Below are 12,526 nucleotides of genomic sequence, written 5' to 3' on the forward strand. Positions count from 1 at the left end.
AAATTCAATTATTTTCAAAAATTTTCCTCAATTCAATGATTTTTAATAGGTAGCTACTATTCTAATAAAATTTTCCAAAAATTCAATTACTTAAAAAAAAATTTAATAAAATTCTATCGCAAACTTTTAATTATTTTCAAAAAATAATAAAAATTTCACAGGAATTTCATTATTTACAAATTTTTTTTATAAATTTGTTCGCAATCATAGAATTACAATATTATAATCGTTTATTTCAAGCAAATAAATTTTATTCTTAGTGTAAAATAAATTCTTTAAAGTCTCTAAAATAATTAAATTATCTTTGTAATAAATAATTAAAAAAGAAATTTTTTCATCAAAAGTAAGGAATTTGTTAAATATATCTGGAAAACAAATCTAATAGATCGTTTTTTTTTTACTAAAGCTTATAAAAATCAGCGCTAGAGACGGCCAGTGTAAAATATACTTAGCGCTCCAATAATGGAAAGTAAACAAAGAAAAGAACTAAGAGAGCGATAGGTAGATAATGAAATGCTTGGTAAAATAATTATTATCGGAATGTTTGCCCTCAAAGAATAGGATTTTCTTTGAATTTCCTTTTTTATTTTGTGTCACTATTGTAGGTCATCCTATAGTCAGGCATTGATCTCAGGTCCGATGCTAAAAAAAAAAGTAATAGATTGTCTTATTTTTATTTTTAGCCCGAAAATTAGTCAAATTTAAGACTTTTAAGCTTTTATTAATTGTGAAACTCTCTAAATTTAATTATAATAAATAAATAATTATAAAATAAGGCATATGGACGAACATTTTGAGATTCAATATGGAGACGCTATTCTCCACCTGCGAACGCCAAGGTCTCCGCTAGATGGCAGTTTTCCTTCTTAAAATTTTTACTGACCCCTGGTGGTGACCTTGGCGTTCTCAAGTGGAGAAATTGAACCACCATTTTATCCCTTTAAAAACTCTTTTATAATTAATAAAATACAGAAAATATTGAAACAGTGATTTAAATTAAAAAAAATATTTTTCTTTTGTTTCAGTTCGGGAGTGTTTAAAATTTTCAAAGTCGCGAGTGTGAGTGCTATTTGGGACCGAAAAATTACAATCAAGAAGGACAACTCCAATATGATCGTGGAATAAATACCGCAAAATGTGAGTTTCTAAAATTTCTTATTGAATTTTTATTTTTATTAGACGATTTTTTTATATAGTCTTTATATTTTTGACTTCTTTCCAAAACATTTTTCTTCGACACTCGGTTAGAAAATTAAAATTTAAAAATTAAATTAACAGATTATTTAATATCAAATAATTAAATTTGTATAATGCTGAAAAAATCTGGAAAGTTTAAGTAAAACGATTTGTTTAAATTAAATAATTGTAAATTACTAACTGCAAGAAAAATAAAAACATACTTTAGACAATTTAAAACTTTATTGATTTTTTTTTTAATTTGATGCAAATATATTCATGTAGTATTCATAATATTTGAAAAGGAAATAAAAAAATTTTGTTTATTTTGACGTTTAAAACTTTGAGATTATTGAATTTATTATTTATTAATTGAATTTATTAAAAATAAATTTAATTGTAAATTGACTTATAATTTTTAAATTTATTGCTTCTAAAATAATATAGTTTATTATTTGATTGAAAAATATATAATTTGGTTATAAAAATTTCATCAATATTCATTTGATTCATTGAAATATTGATAAGAAGCGAGTAATCAATTACTTGAATTAAATACCTCTTCCAAGTTTACATACACTTTTAAATCCTCTACAGTCTTGAGGAGAGAAATTTGTGATTTAATTTGAAGATTGTAAGAAATTTGATAAAGTTTCCAATTCACATTGTCGAGCTGAATTTCACCTCAGAGGTTAGAGACAGGAAACTGTACTTAATCGTTCCAAACATCCTTGGGATTCGGTTCAGGATGACTAGATTAATCCCAGCATTAAATGCTAAAATTCGTAAAGTTAACTTTCTAAGGTCATTAATTTAATTTCAAATTTAAATATTTCGGGTGTTCAATAGTTGGTTCTTTTCTTTTTTTAATGCTTATGAGATATAACAAAATTTATTATTTTGCGATATTTTTTTTTATTAAAAAGAATAGGAATAATTCACTAAAAATTAGTGAATACTAATAAATAAATTTACTAATTTGAATTAATGGCTCAATTTTTGACAATTGATACTATTTTAATATTTTTAATTTCAACATTCAGTTCGGTTATGTAATTAATAATAATAAAAATAATATTTAATTAATTAATACTAAATGCAATAAGTAACTGAAATTTTAATTGTCACTCTGTTCACTTACTCATTTTAGAAGTAAATTTCTTTCCGAGTTTGCTTCTGAATTCCTTCTTTCAAGTAAATAAAAAAGAATCTTCATAAAAATTCTTTTAAGAAATTAATTTTCTAGCTGAATTTCTTCTGCAGTGTATATTTGCCCTTATATTTTAGTTTTTTTTCTATTTTCAGTTAGATGAAACTAATTTTCACAGAAGAGGAGAAGAATTTAAGTTTAAATTTTAATTTTAATAAAGGTCTCTCTCTCTCTCTTTCTCTCTCTTTTTAATTTGAATATACACTTGCTATGTTTTATTTTCAAAAATTCTGCACTTTCAAATGAACGCAAATTTTTGCCGATAGAAATAATTTCAAAATACGAACTACAATTTTTTTAAACTTTTGAATAATTTTACAAAGATTCTACACGTTCAAATAAACGAAATATTTTTTCGTAATTAATAATTTTAAATTATTATAAAATTAGAAAATATAAATGTAATTAAATAAATTTTACGACTCTAATGTAAAATAATTGTAATGTAAAATTATTAGTAATAAAATACTTTAAAGAAATTCTATTATTTTTAAAAATTTTAACAAATATCTCGCCGAGAATTCAATTATCTTTATAAATAGCAAAATTTTTCTCCAAAAAGTCAATTATTTTCAAAAATTTAAATAAAATTCTTTGCAAAATTTCAATTATTTTTAAAAGTTTTTCACAATCATAGTTGCCACAAAATGATAAATATAAAATTCCAGACTTTTTCCAGGATTTTCCAGGTCAATACTTATGAAATTCCAGTCAAAAATTAAAAAAATAATCAAGTCAAAAAAAAAAACAGCCGATAATCAGCAGAAGATGAAAAATTATTTTTAGCGTACTTTATCTTCTTTTTACTAACAATTGTTAGTCATAAAATTTTTTACTGGTCCCAAACTATTGCTAGAACAATTTCAATTAATATCTGGGACATAAAAATTAATTTAATTCACAATTTATAAAAAGTAACCACAGCCGATAATCAGCAGAAGATGGAAAATTATTTTCTGAATTCTCGTAGAATTTTCTAATAAAAATTGATTTAAAAATCAATTTCGTTTAAAATTTTAGATAATAATTTAATAGTAAAAGGGGCCGTACACATAATACGTCACGCGATTTTTGACCATTTTAGACCCCCCCCCCCTCCCCCATGTTACACACTGTCCCATACATTAGCGCCATTTTTTCTATAGGTCGTCACAAATGTCTTGACCCCCCCCCCCTCCCCCTGTTCGCGTGACGTATTATGTGTACGGCCCCAAAGCATTATAGCATGGATTTGTATAAATGGATGGATTTTGAAAAAATTTTAAATTCAAATCTTTGAAAATCTGAATATTTCGTATTGTTATTTAACAATTCTGTACAATTAATTTTTTTCTTAAATGTTTAATTGCATTTTTTTTTTGAAATTATTTGAAGTTTTTATTTTCTAATATATATTTAACTGAAGAATTTTCAAATAATCGAATTTTCGTAAAATTGAATTGTAAACAGATGAAACTGAAAATTCTCAAAAAACTTTTTCAAAAATTATTAAAAATAATTTAGTTAAAGAAGAATTTTAGTCAAAAATTCTAGAAAATAATAATTGAATTTAAACTATTAAAATAATTTCAATGAAGTTAAAGTAACAATATTCTTAAATATTCTCATGGTGAAGAGAGTGTAAAAAAAGGAAGAAATCTTGTGACACATTTAGAAGTAATTAGAAATCAGAGTTGTAATTTTCGTATTTGATGATTTTCATAAATTTTATGAATTTAATAATCGTCATAATACAAAGTTTCTATCGTCTCGCAATAAAATCAGAATTTTACGATTAATATAATGGTAATGTTACTGATAACCATAATTTTAATTACACCAACTATAAAGTTAAACTAAATGTTCTAATTTTCAAATTACAAAAGTGAATTTTAAAGTTTCCAATATATAAACGCATTTAATGTATATGATGGGTAATTATTTTTTAAACGATGAACAAAATTACTCAATCAATTTTGTGCAATATAGCTTTTATTCATTAGACGTTGATCAGAGACTTTTTTATGGGCAATTTAACATAAGCAAGAAATTACTTCGCGCTTGGGTTTTCTCATTACATAGTTGAAAAGCTTTATATGTACCTATCGTTTAGTCGATAGTGATAAATATTCAAAGGCAATTTCTCGTGCATCATCGATCCATTGCAGTTACGATTAGAGATTACAGTTTTAACTCTGAGTTTTTATGAATTGATGAGATTAATACTATGCCATCTGCATACATGATATTATCGAATTTTATCTCTTTGGACATTTTTTTAGTTCGAGTTAAAAATAAAATTAATAAATAACTACAATTTTTTGTTGTTGTTGTACACTCTCTGTTTTAGTCAAAAAATTTGTTTTTAGTTTTGAGAAATGTTTTTCCTTTTGTAACTAAAGTTAAAGTAACTAAAAGTTAAAGTAACTAAAAGTTAAAGTAACTAAAGTTAAAGTAATTAAAGTTAAAGTAACTAAAAGCTAAAAATACTAAAAGTTAAAGGACCTGAAAGTTACTGGAACTAAAACTAAAAAAGCATTATGCCCTTTTTAAAAAAATATAAAAAAGTGTATTTTTGAGATAATTTCACTCCCCCTAGTGCATTGGATAAGTTTATAGGGAGTTTTACATTTGTAACATTACAACAATGTGTGAAATACTAAACTTGAATTATAAAGTGTCGAGTGTGAAATTTAAAATTCTTTTGTCTCGTACGTACCTTTGATGTATCCCGCGTTGAGTTGAAAGTACACAGAATTTTATGATACACGTATTTTATAAACATTGTTTTTGCAACATGATGTACGTTAAAATTTAGTCGTGAATAGTAAATGAGGAGCGTTTGAGTACTTTCTTTTTCACAAATATAATATGATTTTTAATATTTTTAATTGAAATTGAATTTTAATTCTTTTTTTGCAATTTTAATTATTTCATAACAATTTTTATTCGATTCTCAAAAGAAAGAATTGTACGAAACTCAAAATTTCATTTTCGATGAATTAGTTCGACATCATCAGCATCATCAGGTCACTTTAATAAACAAATTCAAAATACAAAAGTCATATAAAATTATTTAACAAAAATATTATATGTAGAGTAGAGGGCCCCAAGGTGTCCAAGCTACAATGCGTTTTTAGGAAAAATCACTTTTGAATTTTTTTACGATGTAATATTTATCAAAATATATTATGGAAAATGTAAATTTTTATCGATTTGAAAAATTGTATGATGAATAATGAAATAATTTAGTTTTTAATGTATAAAATAGTATTAATAACTGGAAATATAATAATTCTGTTATTTTTATTCTTCATGGCAGTCATTCTTAGTGGCGTTCTGGTTATTTGTAAAAATGAAAAAAATACTAATCAATATTTTTTCATTGATTAATTCAATGTACATGAAGCGTGGACATTCCTGCTGCCATGTGTCACGAGATATTGTTTACAGAATGCGTACAGCGGTGGGTGGGTGAAATTCCTTCATATTTACCCCACATGTTGGTGGCACTGTAGGCAACTCACAGACTACTAGACTATATTTTCAATTGATTCGGTCACATGGCAGAAACTAAGTCAGAATTTCTTAGGTCCATGAAGTTTGATTTGAAGACTTTGAGCGCCAAAGTAAGAATTTTCATTATGTGGGTGATATTCCACAAAGTGGGCAAATTTAAAAAAAATTTTTTTTTTAATTTTTTATGTAGATCTTTTTTTAAATCTTTTTAATAATTAAAAAAACTTTTTTTAATTCTGATTTAATAAATAAATCATTATAAAATTACAACTCGGATTTCTAACTATTAATTAATTAAATATACAATATAAATAAAAAATACCATTGGTTATTCAATTTTTTATATGGAAATTCAATTCTTTATTCAGGGTGTTTAACGGTCAGGGAAGTTAGGGAAGTCAGGGAAGTCAGGGAATTTTTTTGGTCAGGGAAAAGTCATGGAAAAGTCAGGGAATGTCAGAGAATTTCATTGAAAGTCAGGGAAATTTCTAAAAATGTATACAAAAATTAAAATTTTTGTGAATAAAAAATTTTTTTAATCTAACAAAACTTAGAAGATTTTGATTTTCGTTTGTTTCTATCATTAGATATTAATTTATTGTTAAATATGTCAGTTACAATATTTTTGTCCCAAGAAAGCAGAAGTAAAATTAGTAAAAAGTCAGGGAATTACTTTCTCAATCCTTGTTAGACACCCTGCTTAAATAAGTAAAGTGTTTTTGAAGAGCCCAAAAATAATGAAGCTAAATGTCATAAAACAGAAGAAAAAATGTTGAATTTTAAGAAATTCGGTTTTTCGAATTTTTCATAATTTTTAATAAATCAGTTATTATATTTTAGTCCCAAGAAAGCAGAAATAAAATTATTAAAAAGTCAGGGAATTACTTTCTCAATCCTTGTCAGACACCCTGTTATTTTTCTAGCTAATTTCAAATCGTAATTTTATCATCATTTTTCTATTTATTTTAAATTATAGAATTATGATTTGAAATTAGTTATAAAAATAAATAAATAAACTTTCATTTAAAAAAATGAATAATTTTCCATTTTACACAACTGAAAAATTAATGACAGATACAATTAAGTTGATATAAGAGGGAATTAATAATGTTTGACTACAGTTTTTAATGTCATGCTATTCAGTGGTCACGTGTTCCAATAGTGAAGCAACGACGAAACATGTCAGTGTTAGATTGTGGAAAAATTCCGATCCCATTTTTCCGCCTTTCGTAGAGACACTATACAAATGGAGGAGGAAAAGTGGGATCGGAATTCCTTCACGATATCTAGTAACGTTTTTCGTGCTGTTGATAATAGAATTCACAATATTGTCTTCTATTCGCTGAATATTGACTTAGTTGCCCCACTGTCAGCATTGCTTCCGAATTTCCAAGGTCCATTAACCTATATAAAAACCGGTTTTTTTTATTACTTTTCTTGCTTTATTATTAATTATTAAAAATTATTATTTTTTTATTATTAATTTAATTTATTATTATTTCTTATTACCCAATTGATTATTATTATTTTATCACATTTGAAAGAAATTGTAAATTTTTCGCACTTATATTCGATTTAATTTAATTTGATTTATTGCCATATTTTTGTAATTGTGATATGATCTAAAAAGAAATTGCAGAGAAAATCTGATATGGCCTATAATTATAAATTTCAATTATTAAAGCCTATATAAAACTTAAAAAAAAAAAAAAATATTGAGTGGTTTCCGAGATAAAATTTAAAATGTGTCAATACCTCAGACAACGAGACCACGAGAGGTGTCGACTTAATTGACTGATGACGTTTGAGGAAAAATATACCTCAAACATTTTTCTTTTTTATCATATATATATCTGGAGAATTACTAAATTTTATTTTTAAAATTTATAGGTTCAAATTAAAAATTTATTTAACAGAAGTTTGACAAATTTTTTATTAAATTATTACACAGTTTATTAAAAAATAATTTAATTTCATAATTTATTAGAAACGTCAATCTTACTATAACTGAAATTGACTACAATTCCCCTTGTGATCGATTTTTCACAGCCACTTCTCATAACCCAATCAAAGTGATTTGCAATTGTAATTGGTTTACGACACATATTTGGTTGAATTGTTCTGGTGACAAAGTCAGGAAAAAATAGAAAACAATTTTGTAGTTTGGTTTTATATCCAAATTGAATTGAATTTTTTTTTTTAAATTGTTGATAAAATTTTAAACTAGAATTAAATTATTTTCATAAATAATAAAACTCATCGAAGAATTTCAATTATTTTTAATACTATTTTAAATTAATTAATAGAAAAATTCAATTATTTTCACGAATAAAATTTTCCACTAGAATTCAATTATTTAAAATAAAATTTTCATAATATTTATTATATTTAGAAAAAACTAATTATTTGAAACAATGCTTATAAAGTTCTTATGAAGAATTCAATTACTTCTCAAAAATAACAAAATTTTTTATAGAAATTCCATTCTTTTTAAACATTTTAATAAAATTTTTAGCAATAATTCCATTATTTTCATAAATAATAAAATTCACAGCAAAATTTCAATTATTATCAACAGAATTACAAATAAATTCCTGTAAATAATTAAATTTTTTCCTAAAATATTATTAAAATTCTTTCTAAAAATTCAATTATTTAAAATTTTCATACAATTTTTTTAAATTCTTCGTGGAAATTCAATTATTTTTAAAAGTGTTAAGAAATTTCTTCCCAAAAATTCATTTATTTTCACAAATAATAAAATTTTTATGGAAATTCAATTATTTTCAGAAATAATAAAATTCTTCTCAAAAATTCAATTATTTTTAAGAATTCAGGGTGGCCACATGTCAGTAAAGTCAGGGAAATGTGAGGAAAAATTTTTTTGTCAGGGCAATTAAAGAAGAAGGTAAATGTCAGGAAAAAAAATTTTTTGGCAGTAAAGTCAGGGAAATGTCAGGAAAAATTTTTTTGTCAGGACAATTAAAGAAATTAAGACGGTCATGCAATACATTTTTTGCTCTAAACAAAAAAATTTTTGTCAGGGAAATTCGTTGTTATGTCAGTAAAATGTCAGGGAAATGTCAGGGAAATTGATAAAGTCAATCTTGCGGCCACCCTGGAATTTTCATAAAATTCTTAGCAACTATTCAATTATTTTCATATACCTAAATAATAAAACTTATCGCAAGATTTCAATTATTAATAATAGAGTTTTAAATAAATACCTCGAAAACTACAATTATTTTGAAAAAATTTATTAAAATTCTTTAAAAGAATTCAATTATTTCGATAAATAAAAAAATTATTCCTGAAAAATCAATTATTTTGAGGCATTTTAATAAAATTCTTTTCAAAATTCAATTATTTTTATAAATAACAATATTCATCACAAGAATTTAATTATTTTTAAAAGTAATAAATTTTTTCTTGTCTATTCAATCATTTAAAAACATTGTAATAAAATCGTTGTCAAGAATTCCATTATTTTCAAAAATAATAAAATGTTTTTTAAGAATTAAATTACTTTCAAAAAAATTTTATAAAATGCCACACAGACATTCAATTTTTGTAAAAAATGTTAATAGAATTCTTTATAAAATTTAATTATTTTTAAAAACTTTTCGCAATTCAATGATTTTCAATATCTACTATTTTCATAAAATTTCCAAACAAAATTCAATTATTCAAACAATTATTTGTAAAAATCGTCGTAAGAATTCAATTCTTTTCATGAATAATAAGAATTTCTCAGGAATTCAATTATTTAAATTAGAATTTGCATAGAATTAGTGGAAAGAAATTATTTTTTAAAATTGTTTATAAAATTCTTCGCAAGAATTCAATAATTTTTATAAATAAAATTCTTCTCTGAAATTAAATTTTTTTTTTTTAAATTTTAATAAAATTCGTTACGAGAATTCAATTATTTTTATAAATAATAAAATAATAAATAATAATAATAGTAATAATAGATAATAAAATACTTTAGCGAAATTTTGATTTGAAAAATACAAAAAGTAAAAAAAACTTATTTGTAATTTAGTTTATCGTCGACGGGGGTAATTATAGAACAAGATAGAGGTAAATATAAAACAAGCCACGTTCTTGATATTTATTTATTTGAAATTACAGAGTATATTTGCTACATAACTAAATTTTACATTATTTTTGTTTTCAAATATTTTTTTAAATAAAAATTTTGCTTTGACGTATTTTCTCTCCCACAAAATTGTAAAATACTTTTACAAAATTTAATATTTATTTTGCTCCCATGCATACGGCAATAATTTTGAAAATTATCATGCAAGAGAAGAATGTTTTGATTGAATTATATCTCGGTGTTGTATGTATGATGATAATTATTAAACAGAAAAATTGGTTTACGTGTACGTGGCAAAATTTGAATATCAAGTAAAACACATTTTTGAAAAAAAAAATAAAAATACAATTTTTCGTAATGGTCCTTTTCACTGGATTTCTTTTATGGTTGCACTCGTGTCACGTCACGCTTACTAACTTTTTCTAACTCATGTCAATAGAAGAAGATATTGCTAAAGACGTGACAAGAATACTGTGAGAAAATTGTTCCAATGGAAAATATCATTAGACACTCGAGAATAATTCAATAATGTTAGACAAAATATGGAAAAAAAATTAGGAATATTTTTTTATATTTAGAAGATTCTTCTGTTATAAATATTATTCTTCTATTATAAAGAGTATTTTGATGATTTCTCTTTTAAGAGTTTTAAAATATTTTTTTTTTATTTGGAAAAATTGTCTTATCCGGTAGATAATGTACGATTCAGTCTTTTATTCTCGTTATAAATAGATAAATATATATAATCTTTTCAACTGTCAATAAATCAATCAGAAAGTTATCAGTGTTTCTAATGCATTAACCACTTGACGATATTTCATCTCAGTCAGCTAATGTGCCCTAAATTAGCTCCTTTGAATTAAATACTAAGCCTCGAGTCCATTAGCGATCACTAGGTAATTAAGCCATTCGGGGTATAAATTACTTTTCGCGAGACGATAAACTTACTTGCCACACTAAGGCCACAGGAGTACGTTGCATTTGAGGAAATTCTCCTTCCTTTTCAACTGTCACACCAACGTTCCCTAAAATGCTTCCGAAATCCTGATTTGTGGCTGTAAAAACGCATACATACATAATTCGCAAATTATTTAGGTATAAAAAGCAAATTATTACACATTATGAAGCGGAAACTTGCACCCAGTTCATTTTTCAAAATTCTATCTTGGTTTTAAACAAAAGAAAATAATTAAGTTCAAAATTTAATTTCCAAAATTAAGTGAGTGCTAGTTTTAGAATTAATAGCACAACTTTAGTGTTTCCACAAGTCAAGGAAAAGTCAGGGTCATTTTATTCTTGAGAAGTCAATTTTTAAAAAAAAATTTGATAAAATGCTTTAAAAATTTGAAAAATTATAATAAAATTGGTCGAAGAATAAAATTATTTTCGTAAAATATAACATTCTTCCTAGGAATACAATTATCGTCAAAAATGTTTGTAAGAATCTTCGAAAGAATTCAATTATTTTCGTAAAAAATAAAATTCTTCAAAGTAATTCAATCATTCAAGAAACTTTAATAAAATTCTTCCCATGGGAAGAAAACTTTTTTTTTTTTTTTTTTCCCACTGAAAAAAAAGTTCTGGTTAGGGTATATTTAACACGATATTCCAGTTGAAACAACCAGAATTCTGGTTAAATTAACTAGAATTCTGGTTAACCTAACCAGAAAAAATCTAGTTAGGGCATATTTAACACGAAATTCTAGTTAAAAACAGGTTTTCTGGTAATTCCAACCAGAACAAGAAATTCTTCACAAGAAATTAATTATTTTCATGAATAATAATATTTTTCTCCGGAATTAAATTATTTTTACAAATAAAATTCTTTACAGGAATTCAATTCTTTCAACAAATTTTTAATAAAATTCGTTGCAAGAATTCAATTATTTTTATAAATAAGTAAATTATTTTTAAAACTTTTGATAAAATTCTTCATAAAAATTCCATTTTAAGAAATATTCATTTATTAAATAAATTATTTTAAATAAATTATTTATTTTTGTATGTAAATAATTGAATTCTCGAAAAATTTTCTAATAAAAATTTATTAATAAATGAATTTTAGATAAAATTTTAGATAATAAGAGTATATTAGAAGAGTTATTGTGTAAATTTTTAGTAATAATTGAATGTTGAAAAGGGTTTAAATTAAAATCACAAAATTGACAAAAATTACATTCTATATTTTATTTCCCTAACTATTTTCACTAACTATTAAACAAAGAATTTTTTAAATAATTGAATTCTGTTTAGAAACTTTACGAAAATAGTAGATATCGGAAATCATTGAATTGCGTAAAGTTTTTAAAAATAATTAAATTTTACAAAAAATCATATTAAAATTTTTGACGATAATTGAATGTCTGTGTTGTATTTTATTAAATTTTGTTGAAAATAATTAAATTCCTAGAAACCATTTTACCATTTCTGAGAATAATTGAATTCTTAGGAACGGTTTTATTAGAATTTTTTAAATAATTAAATTTCTAAGAAAAATTATATTACTTTTAAAAATAATTGAATTCTTGTGATGAATATTG

The 12,526-nt window shown here is 23.8% G+C and overlaps 1 protein-coding gene across 4 annotated transcripts in view; it reads left to right on the forward strand.

Annotated features, from left to right (window-relative positions):
- Positions 1-12,526, forward strand: part of LOC122501314 (putative polypeptide N-acetylgalactosaminyltransferase 9) — a 266,782-nt gene that overhangs the window by 56,281 nt on the left and 197,975 nt on the right. For all 4 annotated transcript variants that reach the window (XM_043610674.1, XM_043610669.1, XM_043610671.1 and 1 more), the window contains exon 3: positions 1,026-1,137. The gene's annotated coding sequence lies outside the window, so the exon portion shown is untranslated. The remainder of the gene's footprint in view (positions 1-1,025; positions 1,138-12,526) is intronic.

This window comes from Leptopilina heterotoma, unplaced genomic scaffold (genome assembly GCF_015476425.1).
Source record: "Leptopilina heterotoma isolate Lh14 unplaced genomic scaffold, ASM1547642v1 Lhet_209, whole genome shotgun sequence".
NCBI lineage: Eukaryota > Metazoa > Arthropoda > Insecta > Hymenoptera > Figitidae > Leptopilina > Leptopilina heterotoma.